The sequence below is a fragment of the Hyperolius riggenbachi genome, chromosome 6 (genome assembly GCF_040937935.1).
Source record: "Hyperolius riggenbachi isolate aHypRig1 chromosome 6, aHypRig1.pri, whole genome shotgun sequence".
NCBI classification, from domain to species: Eukaryota; Metazoa; Chordata; class Amphibia; order Anura; family Hyperoliidae; genus Hyperolius; species Hyperolius riggenbachi.
Window position 1 is genome coordinate 306017865 of NC_090651.1, and position 22618 is coordinate 306040482.

A 22618-nucleotide genomic window follows, 5' to 3' on the forward strand; every position below is an offset into this window, starting at 1 on the left:
GACCTGTTTATAGACCTGGTCTAACATTCAGTAATTACACAATTCACAAAGGCAAACAAGGAGTAACCACGCCCACTTTTTCTGACAGAGATTAGACCAGCTGATTTCTGTAGGTAAAGTAATTCTGTGAGGGCTCGTTTCCACTATTGCGGTGCAGAATCGCCTGGATTCCACTGCTGTTGAAATTGCATGAAATAGCATGCGGATGCGATTTTTTTCGCATTTTTTGCCACGAATTCGCATGCGAATTCGCATAGGTGAGGGTATATGCGAATTTAACCATGTCACTGCCTGTTTGAAGTTACATTGGTACCTATGCGAATTCGCTTGCGAATTCGCATGAAAATTCGCATACCATAGCCGCATGCGAATTTCCTATTAAATACATTAGCGACGATTCGCATGCATTCCACTCGCAGGCGAATTCGTTGGCTCTTTTGTGCGGTTTTTTACCGCTGAAAAAAACCACCTCAACAACGCTACAGTGGAAACAGGCCCATTCACTTGCATTACATGTGCGAATCCGCATGCGTTGGACGCATGCGGATTCGCAATAGTGGAAACGAGCCCTCAGGTATTTTAGATGTGAGGATGGAAGCTTTTGAATAAATTATGCAGGAGTTTAATTGTATCCAGAGGAGAGCTCATCAGAGGAGAAGGATGTCAGTCATAGCTACTCGTTTGTGAATTGCATATTTTGATCATTTCCCCTGCTTTACCCACCAAATAACCAAATGGTTTAGACCAGGTCTGAAAACTGGGCTAAAACATTTGGTAATAGTGAATTCCCCTTTTATGCAACTGACTAAACCATCAGTAAACTAAAAAACATCAGTAGACTAGTCTAAACTGCTTAGTAAATTGAGGATATAGACATATGACTATGTTAGGGATTAGATTGTGAGCCCCTCTGGGGACAGTTGGATGACAACTAACACTGTACAACACTGCGGAAAATGTCAGTGCTATATAAACACTAAATAATACAAAAAACAAGGTTACATTTTCCCACTCTTCCTATTAGCTTATAACAGTGCTGATTTTAAGTGTTGTGGAAACAACTCCACCAAGTCCAAAATTTTTTCACTAAGTACATGTAAAGGGGAAACCCGGATAATAGAATATTGGTAATTATACCGACATTCTACTATTCCTCACTGCAGGAAGGGCAGAGCTGCAAACAGCCAGCTATCTTACTGACATCGGGCACCCAGCACCCAAATTACGATGGAAGCAGAGCCCCTTCTATATTACAGACATCGCTGTGTGCCGGGGGAAGGTTTAGAGCACCGCCGCAGCTGCTGTAAGTTAAACGGAGGCCGCTAGGAGCTGGTAGCTGCTGCAGAGGAGTACTACTGCAGGAAAAGGCACTACTGCGCCCAATCGACATCCTGCGCTCTCCTGCACCCAAATTACTCACCTGTAGGGATGCTCATTCTGATTCCCGCAGAATTTTCCAAAATTAGAAAACAGAAATCGGAACTCCGCGGAAATACGATTTACCGCAACTCAGTAATTTTAGCCTAAGCAAAGAACTCATAAGCATTGGACCAATCATAGATTGGCGAATTTTTCTGCAAAAATCTGTTTACCATGGTAACTTTAGACCAGTCACAAGACTGATTTTCCAATTTTCCATTTTTGTGGTCATGTTTTGCATTCTCTGATGCTCAAAATGACAAATACAATACTCCTCTAAAATTGGAAAATCGGAAATCAGAATTCCATGGAAATCTGATTTCTCCCAATCACAGAAATCGGAAGCATTGGACCAATCAGGGTATGCAAAATGTTTCTGCAAATTCGATTGCCACAGTAATTTTAGACCAATCACAAGACTGATTTTTCTTTCTTCCGATTTTTATTTTTGCATTTCTCTAATGCACAAGATGACAATCAGGGGCGTAGCAATAGGGGTTGCAGAGGTTGCGACCACATCGGGGGGCCCATGGGCCAGAGAGGCCTCGAGAGGCCCTCCTTCAACTGCTGTATTAGTACTCTATTGGTCCTGTGATCATATAAATCACTTCTATAGATACTTTAAATAGTGGTAATTATTAACAAACTGTTCCCCATCCCCTTCTTGCACCTCTGACACTGTAGTTGCCATTGGCAAGTTTTGGTGCGTCATAACAATTGTTATATACAGTATAGAGTGCTTGGGGGCCCAATGTAAAACTTGCATTGGGGCCCACAGCTCCTTAGCTACACCACTGATACTCCTCTGAAATCGGAAAATATGAAGAATGAGAAATTGGCATTGGTGGCATTTCCGACCATCCCTACTCACCTGGCACAGCCATAGCCGCTAATTACATTGCGACCTATGGCTGCCCCCAAATTAACAGGCGCACCTCCTTGCTCCCATTTTGCCGGAGCCGATTTTGTCAACCCATCTTTCCTTTCCTAACTGCTTCCAAGCCATTTACACATCAGCTGATAACTTCTTTGAAAATAATGAGTCAATATTTTAACCAGCTGAAATATTCTATCCATCCCACAGACAGGTTTATGTTAGGCATAATATGTTTATGTGTCAGTGTGCTCAGCTTATAAACGTAAAAAACATGTGGCAGTATTTACTGTGTCGAGCAATTAATACCTTTGTAATACATTACCTACCGGCGGACTTGCTCAATAATCTGCATCCATGAAAATGGTTTATAACCTTTTAAACCGGTGACAATCACTTAGGAAATATTTAGAGCTTGTGTCATTTTATCTGTTTTAACCTGAGAAAAAGAGTACCTGTTTGAGTTTGGTAATTGTACTAAACACGATTATATTCCTCAACTCCACAAAAAGCATCATAAGGCCCATTTTACACTTTAGACTTGATGCACACATAAAAATGTGTCCAGTAATGTCCTGTCCTGCAAGTGTTTCTATGGTTGTGTTCACACATGAGTCTTATTTTATTTATTATATACATTTCCAGTTCAGTCCAGTCCTGTCAGTTTTGTATGTGTTTCTATGCGTATATATTAGGTGTATATTTCTGGTCCAGTCAGGTAAAACTAATAGAAAACTGATGCAAAACTGACAAAACAGGACAGTACAGGACCGGTCTGTAAATGTGCAAATGTATGTTTGACCTAAGGAGCCTAAAAGGAGAAAAGCTCTCACACATATTGCAGCTGCCTGGCAATTCTGCTGATCTATTTGGCTGCAGAAGTGTCTGAATAACACTAGGAACAAGCATGGGGCTAACCTTGTCCCATCTGACAATGTCAGAAACACCTGATCTGCTGCATGCTTGTTCAGGGTCTAAACGCATTTCAGGCAGAGGATTAGCAGGACAGCCAGGCAACTAGTATTGTTTAAAAGGAAGTAAATATGGTAGCCTCCATATACAGTACCTCTCATTCCAGTTGTCCTTTAGGGTCTCTTTCTCATGGATGGATGACAGGGAGAGCATCCACTGTCTGTCAGCTACCCCCCTGGACTCCCGCTGATGTCACCAGGAGTGTACTGCGCAGACACACACCATACTGTGCCTGCGCAGTACGCTCCTGGTGACATCAGCGGGAACGAGGACATGGCAATGCCGGCGCAGTGGTTTTCTGACTTTAAAGTCTGAAATTCCAGAAGTGAACCGGAGGCGGAGCCGGAGCATCGGGGAGTGGCTGCGCCAACACAGGATGCCTGCGGGGGACCGTTAGAAGCCCCGGGGAAGTTCAGCTCATTTTCCCCCGACCCCCCTACAGTATCCCTTTAACATTTGCAAGCACTGAATATGGGTAAAGGCATGCTGTCTGTCCTATTCACAAACATCCGCTCCTAGACATACCATAAGGCAGTTTTCTGCAACTGTGAATCCACACTCAACCACTGGTGCGGGTGGTCTCTAAACACTACCTTAAATTGCAGCTAGGAGGCGCTCCTTGGCTGGCAGATCAGAGACTGAACTGTTTGGGAAACTTGCAGTTTAGCTGTCCGTTTGAAAGAGATGTAAGGAATGCCAAATCTGGACAGTAAAATCAATCAGCGCTGCGTAATATGTTGGCGCTTTATAAATACAATAAATAATAATAATAATAATCCTACATCAGGTGCATCCATGGAGCTCATCTGAAAAATACCCTCACTCTGCAAGTATTCTCTAATGTAAACATCCCCACTGTCCAGTCTCACATACTGTATATACACTTACGCTTCACACCTGTGCATTCCAAACAATCTCTCAGTTCTTCTGAAGGTAATTATAAATGCAAAAACACTTTTATAGTAATTTTATAGCTGACTTCCTGTTACCATTATGTTTACCTGGTTGTTGTGCTGACCTGACCCTCTGTGTTGCATATTTTCTGAATCATTAACTATTACGAGTATGCAGATGAGGTGCTCTGATATCAATGACTGGATGTTGGCTGTGGATGGGTGACTCAGAATCTACTGTAGCTGTTCAGATAGGATACAAAGAAAAATGTCCATACAGACAGAAAGACGTTGGGTTTCTAATGGCCCATACTCACGAGGGACTTTTGTCGCCTCAACACGCGGCGCGCGTGTGTTGCGGCGACAGGTCGCCCGTGAGTATGGGCCGTTGCACGCGCGCGCACCCCGAACTGTCGCCCGTCGCTCTTGTCGCCATGCGATTGAAAGTTTCAATCGCATGGCAACAGTCGCCGCCGCACCTCCGCCGCAACTGTCGCTAGTCCGCGTGAGTACGCGGACTAGCGACAGCAACCTCCATAGAGGTAAATGGAGCTTCCGGCGGGGGGAGGAGGAACGTCGGCGACAGCTTCCGTCTCGCCGCTGGTCCCTCTTCCGCGTGTGTACGCGGAGGGACCTGGAGAGAAGCTGTCGCCGGCCTGTCGCTAGCACGTTCACGTGTGCTGGCGACAGGCCACTTCTGCAGCCCGTGAGTACGGGCCATAAGAGACAAAGTAAACAACAGTATGTAAAATATATTTTAAGAAACAACTGGGTTACAGTCATAACATAAAAAAGTATGAGTACAATAAATCATGGTTGATAGGTGTTAATAGATGAGAATGACGCACGTTTCACGGTTCTGCAGACAGCTTTGTCAGAATCAAACATACATAGATGGACATCTTGCTGTGACTAATTATATTTTACTGTATCTACAAAACAAAATATTATTTCTCACAGACAGGAAACTGTCAGGGCCATGGTCCAGACATCGCACTGTGGGAGGGTTTTTACCACAATATCAGCCATACAGACATCCCTGATGATCTATTGGAGAAAAGGTAAAGATCTCTCATGAAAAGGAAGTATTGGCAACTGATTGGGATGAAGATCAGTCCTGGTTTAAAGTTCCTTTTTAAAAACAATATAATAATAAATAGAAAAGTGCAGAGGGACTAACAACTACAGTGAAAGGGAGAGACTCTCCTCTGCATGAACTTTGGTGATGATGTAGTACAGATCTGTGCTGTAGCAGCTGTAAACCGGACAGGCTGCACAAAGTGGGACAGCAGCTGTGTGTATGTAGAGTAGTGACAGGATATGGAAAGGTCTTGGTACAGAAAAAAACCCTCATCCAGGGATGAGACACCAGATGGACTGGTGATCAGCTAATGACAGAACAGAGAGGTCACGTCACAGCTGACTGATGCAGTTTGATTAAACTCGCAAGCCTGTCTTTTGTGGATTGGCTCTGGCTGTCAAGAATTCATCATCTGTTGAAAGATTAAAATGAGATTTGTCAGCCCCCCAATACAGAAATGGCCCAAAAAGATGCATTGCCCCCCTTTGTAAACATCAGGAAAAATCCGGGATATCGTGCTTTGCTTAAATGAAGAATATTTTCATGGCTGTGCCAGGATAGTCTGATTATATTTGTATGTATTACTGCGTAATTAAACCAACTGAGACCACGGTTAGGGCTACTTGAGATTAGTTGCATGAGATCAAAAGAAAACTCCTTCACAATGTACCTAATTTACAGTATATGGAACAATTCTAAGTTTTTCTTTTATCTCGGTTTACCTTTCCCCTGTGCAAGTTAGGTGCAGCATATTTGATGTTTATACATTTAAAATATGTTTTATGTCTGTGTTATACATTGTAACAAAGGGGTAGTGAACAAGAAAAAAAATCTCATACACAGGAATGTATAAATGAGAATAATATGGATTGCATATCACTGGGATACACCAATACTGTTATTAAACTAAACCTGAACTGAGTAAAATGATTTAAAGGATACCAGGAGTGACATGTGACATGATGAGATAGACATGTGTATGTACAGTGCCTAGCACACAAATAACTATGCTGTGTTCCTTTTTTTTTTCTCTGCCTAAAAGAGTTAAATATCAGGTATGTAAGTGGCTGACTCAGTCCTGACTCAGACAGGAAGTGACTACAATGTGACCCTTACTGATAAGAAATTCCCCTTTTTACCTCTCTTTTACTCTCAGAAGCCATTTTCCGCTAGGAAAGTGTTTTGTAGTTGGAATTTCTTATCAGTGAGGGTCACACTGTAGTCACTTCCTGTCTGAGTCAGGACTGAGTCAGCCACTTACATACCTGATATTTAACTCTTTTAGGCAGAGAAAGAAAAAAGTAATACAGCATAGTTATTTGTGTGCTAGGCACTGTACATACCAATGTCTATCTCATCATGTCACATGCCACTTCGGGTATCCTTTAAAATAAACACATGACGTAGCTGCAAATGAATATTACATACTTACCTCACCGTCAGTTCCTCTCAGAAGCTCACCATTTTTTTCTTACAATGATTCCTTCCATTTCTGACAAGATTTTGTCAGAACTGAAATATCAGTTGCTGTGAGTTATATATCAGTTGCTGTCAGTTATAACTGAAATGACAAGTGATGAGCAAGGTAAGGTCCATGTTCCACTATGGCTCAAGTGGGTGATATTACAGTTTAACAGTATGCTGACCAGGAAGCTGTTATTGGGTAATGGCCATTTTCAAAATGGAGGACAGAGAATTCCATTGATCACAGTGGACAAAGACAAATTACGTGTGTTATGTTTATAATGTTTAGTTTGAGTCGAATTTTCAGTCCAGGTTTACTTTAAATACTGTTTCACAAAAACTCAGAACAATCCAGCTGAACTGAATCTGGAGGTTTCCTAAACTGTCTCCAGTTCTCCATGATTGTTTACAAAACGCTAGTCACAACTTAATTATACAGAACATTTACCAAATACAATTTAAAAGGTGTTAATATGCCCGTACACTATGCTATATTTCCTGGCAAATTTGATCACTGTGATGGAATCTGCCAAGCATAATGCTTGCCCAACATGCTGCCCGATTGTAGTTTTGATCAATTTTTTGGAATTGACTGACATTTCTGCTAAGACAGGATAGGTACTTAATGGCTAAAAGGAGGCAGGAGGGGGCATGGAGGGGGCATGGTGGGGGTGCAGTGACGTCTTTTGCAGGCATCCTAGAGCTGAAATCCATTCAAAATGAATGTGCAGCATGTGGCAGAGATAGATTCCTCTTTGATCAGATGTCGATCAGAGAGGGATGATCTATCTATTGGGTATGTCGGGAGAAAGTTTGTCAGTGTATTGAGAGACAACCCTCCATTCCTGTGAGTTGCTCCAAAAGAGGTTGCAAAAGGAAGACATTGTCACTCATACAGTGAATATTTGTGCATGGGCTTCTGCAAAACATTTTCCAGGGGGGGTGGCAAAAAAAAAAGGGGGGGGGGGGGGCTAAAGCCATTACGCTCGCCGCGCCAAAAATGGTTGGGAAAGGTGTGCTGCGCATGAACAATGGGCATGGCCATGGACCAGGATGTGGGTTTGGTCATGGGTGGAGCTAAATTTACATGAACTTAGCAATGGTGGGACATTAGACTAGGACTATGGTAGGGATCATATTGTGAGCGCCTCCGACACAGGTGCCCCCCAGTTTAGGTAGTGACAGGGACCACCCATGTGAGGTGACTGGGACCTCCCATGTGTAGTGACAGAGACCCCCCCAACTTAGATGATGACAGGCACCCCCATTTTTAGGTAGTGACAGGGACCCCCCATGTTTAATGACAGGGACCCCCCCTAGTTTAGGTGGTGACAGGTGCCCCCCATGTTTAATGACAGGGACTCCCCCTAGTTTAGGTGGTGACAGGTGCCCCCCGTTTTAGGTAGCGACAAGTTCCCCCTAGTTTAGGTAGTGACAGGTGCCCCCTAGTTTAGGTAGTGACACGTTTAGTGACAGGGACCCACACTCACCTTCAGTCGTCCCAGCCAGCGTCAGACCTCAGAATCAGCCGGCGACCAGTAAGAGCGGGTGCACGGTACCCCCGTGGACACCATGCTGCACTCACTGGTCGCCGGCTGATCGGAGGTCTGACTCTAGCTGCTGGCATTCTGCCTATTACATTATAGGCAGTGGGGACGGCCGGAGGGCGTTTCTGACGGCCGGGGGGGGGGGGGGCATCCAACCCCATTGTGCCGCCATGTGCAAATGCCCATGAATTTGTGTATCAAAATTGTAAGTGTAAAATCTATCTATCTATCTATCTATCTATCTATCTATCTATCTATATATATATATACACTGTATATATATATATATATATATTAGGGAATTACTGTATATTTCAGTCTAACCAAATGGAATAACAATACTTTCCTGTTTCTTCTGTTTCTGTCATCAGAGATACACTTCAAATCAATGTACTTTAAATGAGACAAAAATTTAAAGCCTTTGATCTCAAACATCTAATCTGGCTTGTCCAACCCCTGGACACATTTTGAGGAGGAAATATGAAGTATTATATATAGCAATTCGCAAACTGGCTGCCTGTTATTCAAGTAAATGATATCACTAACATTGCTGTCAGTAAATTCATTATTGCAGCTGATGGAGGTGAAGCTGTTCTTTGGACCATAAAATTATTAGTCACAGATATTAGAAAGCTACTCGAATATGCAAAGCACAAACAATCAACTTTTCTTTCTAAGAGATGATCGCGCTGTATGTATTTTGCTCTGATTCTGTAAAACGTGCTGTCTGGTGGATTGGGTTTTAGTACTGAAATAATTTAAAGGCACTCTCTATCCCGTCAAGGTAAGTTTGGGGATTAACAAAGTCACAGGCGGTCAGTGTTGGAGTCAAGTTAAGATTATGGTAGTATATTCAGATGGGGGGGTAGGCATTAGTATTGGATTAGGTTAGGGTCAAAAATAGTTCAGGAGACAGGTTAGTCAGTGGCTGAATAATGTACTGGTTAAGGGCTCTGCCTCTGACACAGGAGACCATGGTTCGAAAGGCTTCCTGTTCAGTAAACATGCAGTTATTCAGTAGGACACCATGGGCAAGACTCCCTAACTCTGCCACTGCCTAAAGAGCACGTCCTAGTGGCTGCAGTTCAGGTGATTTGAGCCCGTCAGGAAAAAAGCGCAATATAAATGTTGTGTGTCTTATATCTTATCTTGTTAATGTTGGGAACTGTTTTAAGAGTTAAAGTAAACCTGAGATTGCCAAAAATAAAAAAAGTTATACATACCTGGGGCTTCCTCCAGCCCTCTTCAGGCTAATCGGTCCCTTGCTGTCCTCCTCCGCCTCCTGGATCCTCCATTAGAAGTCCCAGTAAGTCCATGAATCGGGGCAGACTGCACATGCACCCCTCATCGCACTCCTGTAGCCGGGAGCGTTCTGTACCTGTGCAGAGCACTGCTGGTTGTGGGAGCCCGCGTGGCCGGACTCCGTCTGCGCCAATTGGCCCTGACTGGCGTACTTACTGGGGCACTTAGCGGGAGATCCAGAAGGCGGAAGAGTACGGGGAGGGACCCATTAGCCTAAAGAGGGCTGAAGAAGATATGTATAATTTTTTTATTTTTGTCGTCTCTGGTGCACTTTAACCCTCCTGGCGGTTTGCTAAAAAATCGCCAGGGGGCAGCAAATCTTTTTTTTTTTTATTTTTTTATTTTTTTCATGTAGCGAGACAAAGTCTCGCTACATGATAGCCGCTACTCAGCGGCATCCCCCCAGCCCCTCCGATCGCCTCCGGCGATCGGCGATCAGGAGATCCCGTTCAAAGAACGGGATCTCCTGGAGGGCTTCCCCCGTCGCCATGGCGACGGGGCGGGATGATGTCACCGACGTCGTGACGTCAAAGGGGATTCCTATCCACCCCATAAAGCTGCCTGGCATTGATTGGCCAGGCAGCGCACGGGGTCTGGGGGGGGGGGGGGGGGCGGCTGCGGCGCGACGGATAGCGGCGGATCGGCGGGTAGCGGCGGCGATCGGGCACTGCACGCAGCTAGCAAAGTGCTAGCTGCGTGCAGCAAAAAAAAAATTATGCAAATCGGCCCAGCGGGGCCTGAGCGGTGCCTTCCGGCGGCATAGCCCGAGCTCAGCTCGGGCTTCCCGCCAGGAGTTTAGAGTTAGTCTTAGGTGAAGGGGCATGGTGTTAAGTTGAAGTGAAGTGAAGTGTTAAGTTATGTACACACACTAGATTAAACTCAAACAAGGTGGCCAATTATGACTGCCTTTGGAGAGAATCTAGCATGTGCAGCAGTCCCGTATCTTCCTTAGCACATCTGCAAGCAATCCTGCAGGCGGATCAACTCTGCCGAGTGCTGGCTTAGGGCATTGTTATCTGAATTCACCCTGCCCGCTCTGTGTCTGTCCTCATGCACCGCTCCATGTTGACCTTTCCCCACTGCTCCTACCTGCTTGCGCCACAAACAATTTACAGTAATACCTGATTACAGATTTCATGGATTAATCAATTAGAAGTTTACACATTGCAATTTCAGAGGCCAGTTAATCACCAGCAGATTTGATCTATGTCCATGTACACGGCCGATTAACCATAAGGCACTATAGGCAAGTGCCTACAGGCGTCAGGTGATGGAAAGGTGGCTCCCTCCCCTCCCTGAGTGCCTCCCTCTCTCCTTCCCTATGCAGAGTCCTGAGTGATAAGAGTGTAAATGAGAGGTTAATTCCTCTGCTCTCGTCATTCCACTGATGAGATCTCCCTTCAGTCAGGGGCACCTCTAGCTACTTAATGCTGAGGTTCTTTTAGCTACCTAATACTAGGGCACTTCTTGCTACTTAATACTGAGGTTCTGCTAGCTACCTAATGCTTGGGGGCACCTCTAGCTACTTAATATTGAGGGTACTTCTAGCTACCTAATACTAAGGGGTACCTGTAGCTACCTATGATAGGCAAGGAAAGTAAGGGAAAAGTGACAGCTAGGACAGCCAGCACACTTGGGGTGCGATTCTGCAGGGGGTTTGTAGGTTCATGGATGGTAAACTCTAAGGTTCCTGGACATATGTGCCTATAGGCTCCTGTGAGGTAAAGCTGGACGTGTCCTTGTATCCTCTACCTTCACAGTGAAGCTTAACCACTTGCCGACCGCACACTCATAACGTGCGTCGGCAAAGTGGCAGCTGCAGGACCAGCGACGCAGTACTGCGTCGCCAGCTGCAGCCTAATTAATCAGGAAGCAGCCGCTCGTACGAGCGGCTGCTTCCTGTCAAATCACGGCGGGGGGCTCCGTGAATAGCCTGCGGGCCGCCGATGGCGGCTCGCAGGCTAGATGTAAACACAAGCGGAAATAATCCGCTTTGTTTACATTTAGATGTAAACACAAGCGGAAATAATCCGCTTTGTTTACATTTGTACGGCGCTGCTGCGCAGCAGCGCCGTAAGGCAGATCGGCGATCCCCGGCCAATCAGCGGCCGGGGATCGCCGCCATGTGACAGGAGACAGCCTGTCACTGGCTGCACAGGACGGATAGCGTCCTGTGCAGCCCGGCTTACCAAAGGGGGCCAGGTAGGAGAGGGAGGGGGAGCATTTCGCCGCGGAGGGGGGCTTTGAGGTGCCCCCCCCGCCAGCCACTCGCAGGCAGCAGAGATCAGACCCCCCCAGCACATCATCCCCATAGGGGGGAAAAAAGGGGGGCAATCTGATCTCCCTGCCTGCACCCTGATCTGTGCTGGGGGCTGCAGAGCCCACCCAGCACAGATCAATCAAACTAGCGCTGGTCCTTAAGGGGGGGTAAAGGGTGGGTCCTCAAGTGGTTAAATTAAAACATATACACTCTGTGTATAATTTAAGCAGAACTATAGTCAAAATTTTTCATCTGCTCTGATAGATAAGCAATAATACTCTAACAAACTTTAAAAAAAAAAAAAGTGCCAGATAGGGATAATATATTTATTCAAAATTTCTCCTACAACATTAGCAGTCACTGAACACTGCAGCACATAACACTGTAGTGATGGTCAAGTAAATGAAAATAACTTCGAATTGATGCAAATTTATGCAAATTTGTATGAAAAATGCATGCGGCTTGAAAATGAACCAATGAAATCCTGTTGAGGTAAAATGTGATTGGTTCATTTTCAAGCTGCATAAATTTGCATACATGTGCATCAACTCAAAAGTTATTTGCATCTACTTGGCCATGACTGCAACGCTGAACCCTCCAGGGCATTCTTTTATCTTTACATGCAGGAGATAAGGCATGAAAGAGAGCTTCTTTGTGCAAGCCACAAGTATAGAGAGCTGTGTATTCTAAACATAATAGTGTGGTGCTTACAGATTGAAGTATATATTGCATTGTGTGGATATGCAAGATGATATCTTCAAGTACACTGACGGTGACAGCCGGGGGGGGGGGGGGGATTATACACAGCTGACATTAATTTGGGTCATAAGGTATAGCAAATAAGAAGTTTTTAATTGCCACTATGCCAGACTGTAGTTCCTCTTTCTTGACTCCATGGCTCCAGTCTACTGGTAGAAGGTGATGATTGATAAACCTCTTCCTTTGTATTATGATCATGCTGCAACACCAGACATTAGTAGGTGACGGTGCTTGTGAAACCTAAAGCGAGATCTGCAGGGACTGCGGAAGAGTCGATTCGTCTTTGCTAATACACAAAATGGTGTCAAGCATACCCTCAGTCTTCAAAGAAATACCGCCCGCCCTCACGCAAACAATGATAACCCCTCGTGTATATGTATGTTTATAGGGCTCATCTTTAGCTCATAGCGCATATTTGAATAATATAAATAAATTAAGCTAATAACTGTACGACTGAATGGTTCGGCATAGAGTAGACGCTGCTCCGTGCCAATGCACCACCCTCTATCCTCATGTGATATACGCCTAATTCACGCTATTACGGGCTAATGGCATGCACTGCATTAATGAAAAGCGCACAGGCTTTTTGGTCTGTGTCGTGTACAAAGTTGACCCTTTAACACTTCCGCGATGCATTTTATTTTAATTAACACACAGAAACCGCAGGAAACAAGCCTACAAGTTCATTTTGACATATTTAATCACTTTACACGAAACCCAGTTAACATTCTGTTCCCTATTTGTTTTACATAAAAAGCTTAGCATGGAATTCCAATGAGAAAAAAAAAGCTAAACAAAAAAAAACAAAAATTGCAATTCTTTCCATAGATCGCAGAAAACAGAATATATTTTCCGCGGTGCGTAATCGCCCTGTATTTACATTATTTGATTTAATTCCGTTTTACTTGCACAGATTTTCTCGGTCAGTTAAAAAGCTGGAGAGAGACAGAATATAATGAGCTAATTGGATAATTCTGGTCAACTCTGCCAAATTATCTAAATAATATTTTCCAGGAATTGGGCAAGTGGAACCTCTTATTTCTGGCTAATGAGAGAGTTTCCCTCTCGTGGTGTCTGTGCACTGATGAGACAGAATTTGCTGCCGCGGTGATTCACTTATTTCGTGAAAGGCAATTTTTGACATTTAAAGAGGTCCTGCCACCTAAACGATCTGAACAAACTAACAAATGGCATTTAAAAAAAAAACCTGCTATCTAGAGGAGACTTGTGTATCACTTATTATTTTTCTGAGTCTTTCAGAAGCGAAATTGGGGAGCCGGATGCAGATGCTTGGGCACCCCATAAGCTACCCGGTAATAGCAGCAGTAAACGGAAATTTGGGTGCAGAGGCACCCAATTATGTAGCTGCCGTTTGTATAGCAGGCGGCCTCCAGTGCTCAAATTTCTGTTTATAGCTCCTGTTAACATGGGTGCCCCAAACTCCAGTGGCAACCCGATATTTATTGTATATAGCAGTGAAGGCAGTGTGAATATTGCCGGGTCTGCGCAGGGGGGGGGGGGGGGGGTTAAGGTTAGGCATCGGTGGGGAGTTGGTTAGGGTTAGGCATCGGTGGGGGGTTGGTTAGGAATAGGCATCGGTGGGGGGTTGGTTAGGGTTAGGCATCGGTGGGGAGTTGGTTAGGGTTAGGCATCGGTGGGGGGTTGGTGAGGGTTAGGCATCGGTGGGGGGTTGGTTAGGGTTAGGCATCGGTGGGGGGTTGGTTAGGGTTAGGCATCAGTGGGGGTTGGTTAGGGTTAGGCATCGGTGGGGGGTGGGTTAGGGTTAGGCATCGGTGGGGGGTTGGTGAGGGTTAGGCATCGGTGGGGGGTTGGTTATGGTTAGGCATCGGTGGGGGGTTGGTTAGGGTTAGGCAACGGTGGGGGGTTGGTTAGGTTTAGGTATCGGTGGGGGGTGGGTTAGGGTTAGGCATTGGTGGGGGGTTGGTTAGGGTTAGGCATCGGTGGGGGGATGGTTAGGGTTAGCCATCGGTGGGAGGTTGGTTAGGGTTAGGCATATGTGGGGGGTTAGTTAGGGTTAGGCATCAGCGGGGGGTTGTTTAGGGTTAGGCATCGGTGGGGGGTTGGTTAGGGTTAGGCATCGGTGGGGGGTTGGTTAGGGTTAGGCATCGGTGGGGAGTTGGTTAGGGTTAGGCATCGGTGGGGGGTTGGTGAGGGTTAGGCATCGGTGGGGGGTTGGTTAGGGTTAGGCATCGGTGGGGGGTTGGTTAGGGTTAGGCATCGGTGGGGGGTTGGTTAGGGTTAGGCATCAGTGGGGGTTGGTTAGGGTTAGGCATCGGTGGGGGGTGGGTTAGGGTTAGGCATCGGTGGGGGGTTGGTGAGGGTTAGGCATCGGTGGGGGGTTGGTTATGGTTAGGCATCGGTGGGGGGTTGGTTAGGGTTAGGCAACGGTGGGGGGTTGGTTAGGTTTAGGTATCGGTGGGAGTGGGTTAGGGTTAGGCATTGGTGGGGGGTTGGTTAGGGTTAGGCATCGGTGGGGGGATGGTTAGGGTTAGCCATCGGTGGGAGGTTGGTTAGGGTTAGGCATATGTGGGGGGTTAGTTAGGGTTAGGCATCAGCGGGGGGTTGTTTAGGGTTAGGCATCGGTGGGGGGTTGGTTAGGGTTAAGCATCGGTGGGGGGTTGGTTAGGGTTAGGCATCGGTGGGGGGTTGGTTAGGGTTAGGAATCGGTGGGGGGATGGTTAGGGTTAGGCATCGGTGGGGGGTTGGTTAGGGTTAAGCATCGGTGGGGGGTTGGTTAGGGTTAGGCATCGGTGGGGGGTTGGTTAGGGTTAGGCATCGGTTGGGGGTTGGTTAGGGTTAGGCATCGGTGGGGGGATGGTTAGGGTTAGCCATCGGTGGGGGGTTGGTTAGGGTTAGGCATAGGTGGGGGGTTGGTTAGGGTTAGGCATCGGTGGGGGGTTGGTTAGGGTTATGCATCAGTGGGGGGTTGGTTAGGGCTAGGCATCGGTGGGGGTGGGTTAGGGTTAGGCATTGGTGGGGGTGGGTTAGCGTTAGGCATCAGTGGGGGGTTGGTTAGGGTTAGGCATCGGTGGGGGGTTGGTTAGGGTTAGGCATCGGTGGGGGGTTGGTTAGGGTTAGGCATCGGTGGGGGGTTTGTGAGGGTTAGGCATCAGGGGGGGGGGTGGTTAGGGTTAGGCATCGGTGGGGAAGTTGGTTAGGGTTAGGCATCGGTGGGGGGTTGGTTAGGGTTAGGCATTGGTGGGGGGTTGGTTAGGGTTAGGCATCGGTGGGGGGTTGGTTAGGGTTAGGCATCGGTGGTGGGTTGGTTAGGGTTAGGCATCAGTGGGGGGTTGGTTAGGGTTAGGAATCGGTGGGGGGATGGTTAGGGTTAGGCATCGGTGGGGGGTTGGTTAGGGTTAAGCATCGGTGGGGGGTTGGTTAGGGTTAGGCATCGGTGGGGGGTTGGTTAGGGTTAGGCATCGGTGGGGAGTTGGTTAGGGTTAGGCATCGGTGGGGGGTTAGTTAGGGTTAGGCATCGATGGGGAGTTGGTTAGGGTTAGGCATCGGTGGGGGGTTGGTTAGGGTTAGGCATTGGTGGGGGCTGGTTAGGGTTAGGTATTGGTGGTGGTGGTGGTGGGGGTGTCGGTTAGCATTGGTAGACGGAGGCCTCCTATGAGAATAGGATTAGGTTTAGTAATAGTAAAATATCTGTACAACTTCAAAATTACCACTGCTCAATAGTAGAGTATGTATAATTTTACCAATATCCTATTAGCCGATATTTCTGGCACTCAAAATTATCCAAAGTCAAATCATCTGCATCCTTCACTGCAACCCATTGTCAAGAGCCAAATGTATAGACTTTTCTCCCTCAGGCCAACTTTCTTGTGGCTCTTCCTCTGTACATAGTAGTCTCCCCCTTCTGTGTGCGGCAGCCCCACTCCCATGCTATGAGCAGCCCCCATTTCCATGTGTAACATCCCGGTACAGCAGGCCCTCTCTTTCATGCACAGCTTGAGGGACATCTCCCCACTCACACGTTTTGCCCCCTATTTATAGCCTTCCCTACAGGTATAACTACTAACTACTGGGGGGGGGGGGGGGGGCAGCTCCTACAGCCACAGTGGGCCTAGGGCTGTGAGGTACCTCAACTACTTGCCCTCCACCACCTGTAATACAGAGGGTCCCCTCAAGAATAGGTGTTGTGGTGGCTACTTGCTTCACTGTTATAGAAACATAGATCCCAATTGTCCCTCTTTTGGAGGGACAGTCCCTCTTTGGGCACCCTCTGTCCAACTTCTCCCTCATGTGTCCCTCTTTCAGGACTGATGTACAGATCTATGTACGGTAAATATATGTATTTTTCTACTGAAAAAATGTGTTTCGTTGACTTTATTCCCATCCTTTAAATTGTAATATTTCTTATTTTTAAATGTTAATATGAATGAAAATGAACCAGGATAGGAAGGACCTGTTTGGTTTTAATTCTAAAAAAAAACCAACCATATTTTTCTTATAAAATCTTTCTTATGCGTGACTAGGGGTATGTCAGGGGTGTGATTAGGGGTGTGGCAGGAGCTTAGCTTAAAGAGACTCTGTAACATTAAAAAGATCCCCTGGGGGGTACTCACCTCGGGTGGGGGAAGCCTCCGGATCCTAATGAGGCTTCCCACACCGTCCTCTGTCCCACGGGGGTCTCGCCGCAGCCCCCTGAACAGCCGGCGACTGTGCCGACTGTCAGTTCAATACTGTCGGCACCGAAGTAGGCGGAAATACCCGATCTCGTCGGGTCCACTCTACTGCGCAGGCGCCGGAACCTTGCGCCTGCGCAGTAGAGCAGACCCGACGGCGATCGGGTATTTCCGCCTACTTCGGCGCCGACAGCCGTCAGAGCGCCTGCGCAGGAGCCAGGAAGGTAAATATTACGTCACCGCTGCACGGAGGGCTGCAGCGAGACCCCTGACGGATGGAGGACGGCGTGGGAAGCCTCATTAGGATCCGGAGGCTTCCCCCACCCGAGGTGAGTACCCCCCAGGGGCCGTTTTGTCGTTACAGTTCCTCTTTAAAGGAAACCTAAACTGAAAAGGATATGGATTTTTCCTTTTAAAATACCAGTTGCCAGACTCTCCTGCTGAACCTGTGTCTCTAATACTTTTAGCCACAGCCCCTAAACAAGCATGCAGATCAGGTGCTCTGACTGAAGTCAGACTGGATTAGCTGCATGCTTGTTTCAGGTCTGTGATTCAGCCATTACTACATACAAAGAGATCAGCAGTGCTGCCAGGCAACTGTTATTGTTTAACTACTTCAGCCCTCAGTCGTTTTCACTTTATGCATCTGAGCAATGTTCACCTTCCATTCATTAGCCTATAACTTTATCACTACTTATCACAATTAACTGATCTATATCTTGTTTTTTCCGCAACCAATTAGGCTTTCTTTGGGCGGTACATTTTGCTAAGAGCTACCTTACTGTAAATGCACTTTAACAGTAAGAATAAGAAACAAACTGAAAAAATTCATTATTTCTCAGTTTTCGGCCATTATAGTTTTGAAATAATACATGCCTCCATAATTAAAACCCACATATTGTATTTGCCCATTTGTCCCGGTTATGTGTTTTTTTATTGTAATGTTTTTTGTTTTTTTTATTATTAAACATTTTATTTGGGTATTTTTGGGAGGGTGGGATGTAAATAGTAATTTTATATATATATATATATATATATATATATATATATATATATATATATATATATATATATATACAGTGGTGTGAAAAACTATTTGCCCCCTTCCTGATTTCTTATTCTTTTGCATGTTTGTCACACTTAAATGTTTCTGCTCATCAAAAACCGTTAACTATTAGTCAAAGATAGCATAATTGAACACAAAATGCAGTTTTAAATGATGGTTTTTATTATTTAGTGAGAAAAATAACTCAAAACCTACATGGCCCTGTGTGAAAAAGAAATTGCCCCCTGAACCTAATAACTGGTTGGGCCACCCTTAGCAGCAATAACTGCAATCAAGCGCTTGCGATAACTTGCAACAAGTCTTTTACAGTGCTCTGGAGGAATTTTGGCCCACTCATCTTTGCAGAATTGTTGTAATTCAGCTTTATTTGAGGGTTTCCTAGCATAAACCGCCTTTTTAAGGTCATGCTACAACATCTCAATAGGATTCAGGTCAGGACTTTGACTAGGCCACTCCAAAGTCTTCATTTTGTTTTTCTTTAGCCATTCAGAGGTGGATTTGATGGTGTGTTTTGGGTCATTGTCCTGCTGCAGCACCCAAGATCGCTTCAGCTTGAGTTGACAAACAGATGGCCGGACATTCTCCTTCAGGATTTTTTGGTAGACAGTAGAATTCATGGTTCCATCTATCACAGCAAGCCTTCCAGGTCCTGAAGCAGCAAAACAACCCCAGACCACCACACTACCACCACCATATTTTACTGTTGGCATGATGTTCTTTTGCTGAAATGCTGTGTTACTTCTACGCCAGATGTAACGGGACACGCACCTTCCAAAAAGTTCAACTTTTGTCTCGTCGGTCCACAAGGTATTTTCCCAAAAGTCTTGGCAATCATTGAGATGTTTTTTAGCAAAATTGAGATGAGCCTTATTGTTCTTTTTGCTTAAATGTGGTTTGCGCCTTCGATATCTGCCATGTAGACCGTTTTTGCCCAGTCTCTTTCTTATGGTGGAGTCGTGAACACTGACCTTAATTGAGGCAAGTGAGGCCTCCAGTTCTTTAGATGTTGTCCTGGGGTCTTTTGTGGCCTTTCGGATGAGTTTTCTCTGCGCTCTTGGGGTAATTTTGGTCGGCCGGCCACTCCTGGGAAGGTTCATCACTGTTCCATGTTTTGCCATTTGTGGATAATGGCTCTCACTGTGGTTCGCTGGAGTCCCAAAGCTTAAGAAATGGCTTTATAACCTTTACAAGACTGATAGATCTCAATTACTTTTGTTCTCATTTGTTCCTGAGTTTCTTTGGATCTTGGCATGATGTCTAGCTTTTGAGGTGCTTTTGGTCTACTTCTCTGTGTCAGATAGCGCCTATGTAAGTGATTTCTTGATTGAAACAGGTGTGGCAGTAATCAGGCCTGGGGGTGTCTACAGAAATTGAACTCAGGTGTGATAAACTACAGTTAAGTTATTTTTTAACAAGGGGGGCAATCACTTTTTCACACAGGGCCATGTAGATTTGGAGTTTTTTTTCTCACTAAATAATAAAAACCGTCATTTAAAACTGCATTTTGTGTTCAATTATGTTATCTTTGACTAATAGTTAACGTTTTTTGATGAGCAGAAACATTTAAGTGTGACAAACATGCAAAAGAATAAGAAATCAGGAAGGGGGCAAATAGTTTTTCACACCACTGTGTATATATATATATATATATATATATATATATATATATATATATATATATATATATATATATTTATTTATTTTTATTTTTTTTATGCAGATGTAGATGTAGTTTTACTTTTTGGCCACAAGATGGTTTGTTTACATGACGTCACTCTAAGCGTAACATGTACGCTTAGAGGGACATAGGAGGCAGAAAAAGCAAGGCTTCCGAGAGAAGCCTTCACTTTTTCTGCGGGGGAGAGGAATCAGTGATCGGGCACCATGGCCTGATTCATTGATTCCTGGGCTAACGATCCGCGGCCGGGAGCGCGCGTGCACACGCATGATCGGCCACGGGAGCACACGGGAGCGCACATGGCCTCCTGGACGTAGCTTCTACGTCCAGGAGGTGAAAGTAGTTAAAAGGAAACATTCATATCCCTTTCAGTTAAGGTTCCCTTTAAGTGTCCCTCTTTCTTATCTCAGAATGTTGGGAGGTATATTGGAAAGCATCATGGTGGCTTCACTTGATACCAAATCAGCATGGAAAAGGAGAAAGGTGGTGTGATTGTTGTGGGCCTCATCAACTTTTTATTAGGAGGCCACATGATTTCTAGCTATGCAACACTCTTAGCTTTCTAGAAGCAACCTCATCTTCATTGTTGAGTCGCTCCATAGGGAGCAGCTTCCCTAAGCCTCAGCCTTTGAATACTTTGTAGAAATCCAGCCTTAAAAGGAACCTGAGGTGTGAGACCTAAAGAAGCTGCCATATTTATTTCCTTTTAAACGATACCAGCTGTCTGGAAGTCCTACTGATCTTTCTGGTCAGTATGGTCTAATCACACACCTGAAACAAGCATGCAGCTAATCTTGTCAGATGTATCACAGATCTCTGATCTGCATGCTTGTTCAGGGTCTATGGATTAAAGTATAATATGCAGAGGATCAGGAGGACAGCCAGGCAATGTACATTATTTCAAAGGAAATACACATGCCGGCCTCCATATCCCTCTCACCTCGGGTTCCCTTCAATATCTTTCTGACAAAACAGGCACTGAAGGAAGGACTTGCAGGGTGTAGTTAGTATGACATGTTGAGCTTTGATTCTAGAAAAATGTGCTAGTATGAAAAGACTTTATTAATGAAATAAAAATGTAAAGTTTGCGCACAGCTTTAGTTAGGGCTGTGTTATCTATTGAAGATAATACAGGATTAGTCACTGCACTTGGCCTCAGGGTCCTGAGACTGATGAATGACAGCTGAGGGGTGGCCAGCACTTTGCCAGTTTAGAGACTTTTGTTTGAAGGAAGAGTTGGATCTCACTTCTCTTCTCCTTGTGGTATTTTTATCCCTGGTAGTGAAGTGAAGACCCCTAAGACAGGCTTTCACATTCATTAATAATAATGCTAAGTTCAGACAAATCTGCTACTTTAATACAGCTCCTATTAGTTGTATAATACACTCCTTGGCCCTACTGGTTTGTTAGATAAGTCTTGAAACTGTTCCCAGATGGAGGCCCTCAAGGGCTGGAAATCTGCATTACAGCTCCAAAGAAATATGGCTGGATCCAATGTCTTCCAGCTTCCCTGTCTGAGCTGTTTGTACTGTGATATTTCTCTTCTCCAGCTGCTGGGAAAATGATCAGTCTCTGAGGACCCGGAAAGTGGCGTCTATAACTCTTACCTGAGTAAATGCCTGAGAATTGCTCTATTACTTCTGGGTAATAACAAACAACCTTTCTACAATTTACCAACACTGTTACAGAGTTAGTGATCACCCGAGTGCAGCGACTGTGTCTCTAACGCAAAGTCTGCCTCCTTCTATAATGCCGAGGAGAACCAAGGGGTTTACTAAATACTACAGTCATGTGACTTGTGTACAACCCTCCAATGTTAGCTGTGTAATTACACCTGTGACTAAGCGTGATGTCAGAGGATGCTTGTCAGCTGCCAGCACAATCTATATACCTTGACGGAGCATCGCAAACAAAGCAACATATGAGAACCGTGCATAATGGGAACTCAATCCAGAGGACCTCCTTGCAATTTAAAGAGGAATTGTAACCAAGAATTGAACTGTATCCCAATCAGTAGCTGATTCTTCTTTTACCAAGATAAATCTTTACCATTTCTCGAAAACATTATCAGGGGTCTGTATGGGTGATATTGTGGTGAAACCCCTCCCACAGTGTGATGTCAGGACAGTTTCCTGTCTGTGAACCTTGTTGCATTGTGGGAAATAACAGCTTTTTCCAACTGCCAAGCAACTAGTTTCTCCCTCTGTGAATATGTATATCTATAAAAAACAACCTTTTAGCCTATTGCAATGTTAGTGGGTGTGGTTAAAAATAATGACAGTTGGTGCTGTGTAGTTTTTTTTTCATGTTTGCCAGTAGTAAATATGATGACATGACATGCAGGCTCATTGTGGAGCAAACAATATGAACACATATTTTTGTCATTTCTTGATCTCTCTTTTAATGTTTTAACTTCTCACTTTGCAATGTATTAATTTATTTTCACCCCCTTTTCACTAAAGTTCCTCTTTAAAACATTGCTTTGAGGGTATGAATGATTTTATAGAGTAACCAGTACTTTTTGCATGTGAATATATCTGCCTAACAGTGGCATAGCTAAAGATCACGAGGCCCCATAGCAAAAATGTCATTGGGCCCTCAGATGTCGGCACTCTTAAGCAATGCCACCTGCCCCTACCCTATGGATAGGA

General features: G+C 45.1%; 1 protein-coding gene across 7 annotated transcripts in view; it reads left to right on the top strand.

The window, feature by feature from the left end:
• Positions 1-22618, top strand: part of LOC137521675 (serine/threonine-protein kinase BRSK2-like) — a 427652-nt gene that overhangs the window by 105747 nt on the left and 299287 nt on the right. The window contains exon 1 of one of the 7 annotated variants that reach the window (XM_068241273.1): positions 4033-4107. The exons of the other annotated variants lie outside the window; for them this stretch is intronic. The gene's annotated coding sequence lies outside the window, so the exon portion shown is untranslated. Of the gene's footprint in view, positions 1-4032; positions 4108-22618 lie in introns of those variants that run through there. 7 annotated transcript variants of the gene reach the window in all.